Source organism: Balaenoptera acutorostrata, chromosome 18 (assembly GCF_949987535.1).
Source record: "Balaenoptera acutorostrata chromosome 18, mBalAcu1.1, whole genome shotgun sequence".
In the NCBI taxonomy this organism is placed as follows: Eukaryota; Metazoa; Chordata; class Mammalia; order Artiodactyla; family Balaenopteridae; genus Balaenoptera; species Balaenoptera acutorostrata.
The window spans coordinates 33,259,739-33,265,207 of NC_080081.1; positions in this window are offsets into that span (position 1 = coordinate 33,259,739).

Below are 5,469 nucleotides of genomic sequence, written 5' to 3' on the forward strand. Positions count from 1 at the left end.
TGACTTGCTCCAGATAAGATTTCAGGCAACTTCATAAACATATGCCAGCCAACCTGCATTTGACTTTTGGTTCTAATACACACTCTTAAATGATATAGAGAAGAAGAAATACAATCCTGCACCCTGTGGAACAAAAACCACATTCACAGAAAGATAGACAAGATGAAAAGACAGAGGGCTATGTACCAGATGAAGGAACAAGATAAAACCCCAGAAAAAAACCTAAATTAAGTGGAGATAGGCAACCTTCCAGAAAAAGAATTCAGAATAATAATAGTGAAGATGATCCAGGACCTCGGATAAAGAATGGAGGCAAAGATCGAGAAGATGCAAGAAATGTTTAACGAAGACTTAGAAGAATTAAAGAACAAACAAACAAAGATGAACAATACAATAACTGAAATGAAAAATACACTAGAAGGAATCAATAGCAGAATAGCTGAGGCAAAAAACGGATAAGTGACCTGGAAGACAGAATGGTAGAATTCACTGCTGCGGAACAGAATAAAGAAAAAAGAATGAAAAGAAATGAAGACAGCCTAGGAGACCTCTGGGACAACATTAAACACAAAAACATTCGCATTATAGGGGTCCCAGAAGGAGAAGAGAGAGAGGAAGGACCCGAGAAAATATTTGAAGAGATTATAGTAAAAAACTACCCTAACATGGAAAGGGAAATAGCCACCAAAATCCAGGAAGTGCAGCGAGTCCCATACAGGATAAACCCAAGGAGAAACACGCCGAGACACATAGTAATCAAATTGGCAAAAATTAAAGACACAGAAAAATTATTGAAAGCAGCAAGGGAAAAATGACAAACAACATACAAGGGAACTCCCATAAGGTTAACAGCCGATTTCTCAGCAGAAACTCTACAAGCCAAAAGGGAGTGGCATGATATACTTAAAGTGATGAAAGGGAAGAACCTACAACCAAGATTACTCTACCCAGCAAGGATCTCATTCAGATTCGATGGAGAAATCAAAAGCTTTACAGACAAGCAAAAGCTAAGAGAATTCAGCACCACCAAACCAGCTCTACAACAAATGCTAAAGGAACTTCTCTAAGTGGGAAACACAAGAGAAGAAAAGAACCTACAAAAACAAACCCAAAACAATCAAGAAAATGGTCATAGGAACATACATATTGATAATTACCTTAAACATGAATGGATTAAATGCTCCAACAAAAAGACACAGGCTTGCTGAATGGATACAAAAACAAGACCCATATATATGCTGTATACAAGAGACCCACTTCAGACCTAGGGACACATACAGACTGAAAGTGAGGGGATGGAAAAAAGATATTCCATGCAAATAGCAATCAAAAGAAAGCTGGAGTAGCAATACTCATATCAGATAAAATAGACTTTAAAATAAAGAATGTTACAACAGACAAGGAAGGACACTACATAATGATCAAGGGATCAATCAAGAAGAAGATATAACAATTCTAAATATAAATGCACCCAACATAGGAACACCTCAATACATAAGCCAACTGCTAACAGCTATAAAAGAGGAAATCAACAGTGACACAATAATAGTGGGGGACATTAACACCTCACTTACACCAATGGACAGATCATCCAAAATGAAAATAAATAAGGAAATACAAGCTTTAAATGACACAATAGACCAGATATTTAATTGATATTTATAGGACATTCCATCCAAACACAGCAGATTACACTTTCTTCTCAAGTGCGCACGGAACATTCTCCAGGATAGATCACATCTTGGGTCACAAATCAAGCCTCAGTAAATTTAAGAAAACTGAAATCATATCAAGCATCTTTTCTGACCACAACGCTATGAGATAAGAAATGAATTACAGGGGAAAAAATGTAAAAGACACAAACACATGGAGGCTAAACAATACGTTACTACATAACCAAGAGATCACTGAAGAAATCAAAGAATAGCTAGAGACAAATGACAATGAAAACACGACAATCCAAAACCTATGAGATGCAGCAAAAGCAGTTCTAAGAGGGAAGTTTATAGCTATACAAGCCTACCTCAAGAAACAAGAAAAATTTCAAATAAACAATCTACCCAGGGCTTCCCTGGTGGCGCAGTGGTTGAGAATCTGCCTGCTAATGCAGGGGACACGGGTTCGAGCCCTGGTCTGGGAAGATCCCACATGTCACGGAACAACTAGGCCCATGAGCCACAGCTACTGAGCCTGGGCGTCTGAAGCCTGTGCTCCGCAACAAGAGAGGCCACGATAGTGAGAGGCCGGCGCACCGCAATGAAGAATGGCCCCCGCTTGCCGCAACTAGAAGAAGCCCTCGCACAGAAACGAAGACCCACCACAGCGAAATAAATAAATAAATAAATAAATAAATAATTAAAGGTGTTAATAATTAAAAAAACAAACAAAAAAAAACAATCTAACCTTACACCTAAAGGAACTAGAGAAAGAAGAACAAACAAAACTCAAAGTTGGCAGAGGGAAAGAAATCATAAAGATCAGAGCAGAAATAAATGAAATAGAAACAAAGAAAACAATAGCAAAACTCAATAAAACCAAAAGCTGGTTCTTTGAGAAGATAAACAAAATTGATAAACCAGTAGCCAGACTCATCAAGAAAAAGAGGGAGAGGATCCAAATCAATAAAATTAGAAATGAAAAAGGAGAAGTTACAACAGACACCGCAGAAATACAAAGCATCCTAAGAGACTACTACAAGCAACTCTATGCCAGTAAAATGGACAACCTGGAAGAAATGGACAAATTCTTAGGAAGGTATAAACTTCCAAGACTGAACCAGGAAGAAATAGAAAATATGAACAGACCAATCACAGGTAATGAAATTGAAACTGTGATTTAAAATCTTCCAACAAACAAAAGCCCAGGACCAGATAACTTCACAGCCGAATTCTATCAAACATTTAGAGAAGAGCTAACACCCATCCTTCTCAAATTCTTCCAAAAAATTGTGGAGGAAGGAAAACTCCCAAACTCATTCTATGAGGCCACCATCACCCTGAGACCAAAACCAGACAAAGATACTACAAAAAAAGAAAATTACAGACCAATATCATTGATGAATACAGATGCAAAAATTCTCAACAAAATACTAGCAAACAGAATCCAACAACACATTGAAAGGATCATACACGATGATCAAGTGGGATTTATCCCAGGGATGCAAGGATTCTTTAATATATGCAAATCAATCAATGTGATACACCATATTAACAAATTGAAGAATAAAAGCCGTATGATCATCTCAATAGATGCACAAAAAGCTTTTAACAAAATTCAACACACATTTATGATAAAAACTCTCCAGAAAGTGGGAAAAGAGGGAACCTACCTCAACATAATAAAGGCCATATACGACAAACCCACAGCAAACATCATTCTCAATGGTGAAAAACTGAAAGCATTTCCTCTAAGATCAGGAACAAGACAAGGATGTCCACTCTCACCACTATTATTCAACATCGTTTTGGAAGTCCTAGCCAAGGCAGTCAGAGAAGAAAAAGAAAAGTAATACAAATTGGAAAAGAAGAAGTAAAACTGTCTCTGTTTGCAGATGACATGATACTATACATAATCCTAAAGATGTTACCAGAAAACTACTAGAGCTAATCAATGAATTTGGTAAAGTTGCAGGATACAAAATTAATGCACAGAAATCTCTTGCATTCCTATACACTAATGATGAAAAATCTGAAAGAGAAATTAAGGAAACACTCCCATTTACCATTGCAACAAAAAGAATAAAATACCTAGGAATAAACCTACCTAGGGAAACAAAAGACCTATATGCAGAAAACTATAAGACACTGATGAAAGAAATTAAAGATGATACCAACAGATGGAGAGATATACCATGTTCTTGGATTGGAAGAATCAATATTGTGAAAATGACTATACTACCCAAAGCAATCTACAGATTCAATGCAATCCTTATCAAATTACCAATGGCATTTTTTATGGAACTAGAACAAAAAATCTTAAAATTTGTATGGAGACACAAAAGACCCCGAATACCCAAAGCAGTCTTGAGGGAAAAAAGCAGAGTTGGAGGAATCAGACTCCCTGACTTCAGACTATACTACAAAGCTACAGTAATCAAGACAATATGGTACTGGCACAAAAACAGAAACATAGATCAATGGAACAAGATAGAAAGCCCAGAGATAAACCCATGCACCTATGGTCAACTAATCTATGACAAAGGAGGCAAGGATATACAATGGAGAAAAGACAGTGTCTTCAATAAGTGGTGCTGGGAAAACTGGACAGCTACATGTAAAAGAATGAAATTAGAACACTCCCTAACACCATACACAAAAATAAACTCAAAATGGATTAGAGACCTAAATGTAAGACTGGACACTATAAAACTCTTAGAGAAAAACATAGGAAGAACACTCTTTGACATAACTCATAGCAAGATCTTTTTTGATCCACCTCCTAAAGGAAATAAAAATAAACAAATGTGAACTAATGAAACTTCAAAGCTTTTGCACAGCAAAGGAAACCATAAACAAGATGAAAAGGCAACCCTCAGAATGGGAGAAAATATTTGCAAACGAATAACAGACAAAGGATTAATCTCCAAAATATATAAACAGCTCATGCAGCTCAATATTAAAGAAACAAACAACCCAATCCAAAAATGGGCAGAAGACCTAAATAGACATTTCTCCAAAAAAAGACATACAGATGGCCAAGAAGCACCTGAAAAGCTGCTCAACATCACTAATTATTACAGAAATGCAAATCAAAACTACAATGAGGTATCACCTCACACCTGTTAGAAAGGGCATCATCAGAAAATCTACAAACAACAAATGCTGGAGACGGTGTGGAGAAAAGGGAATCCTCTTGCACTGTTGGTGGGAATGTAAATTGATACAGCCACTACGGAGAACAGTATGGAGGTTCCTTAAGAAACTAAAAATAGAATTACCATATGATCCAGCAATCCTACTACTGGGCATATACCCAGAGAAAACCATAATTCAAAAAGACACATGCACCCCAATGTTCATTGCAGCACTATTTACAATAGCCAGGTCATGGAAGCAACCTAAATGCCCATCGACAGACGAATGGATAAAGAAGTTGTGGTACATATATACAATGGAATATTACTCAGCCATAAAAAGGAACGAAATTGGGTCATTTGTTGAGATGTGGATGGATCTAGAGACTGTCATACAGAGTGAAGTAAGTCAGAAAGAGAAAAACAAATATCGTATATTAACGCATATATGTGGAACCTAGAAAAATGGTACAGATGAACCGGTTTGCACGGCAGAAAATGAGACACAGATGTAGAGAACAAATGTATGGACACCAAGGGGGGAAAGCGGCGGTGGGGGGTGGTGCTGTGATGAATTGGGAGATTGGGATTGACATATATACACTGATGTGTATAAAATTGATGACTAATAAGAACCTGCTGTATAAAAAAATAAATAAAATACAATTCAAAAAAAA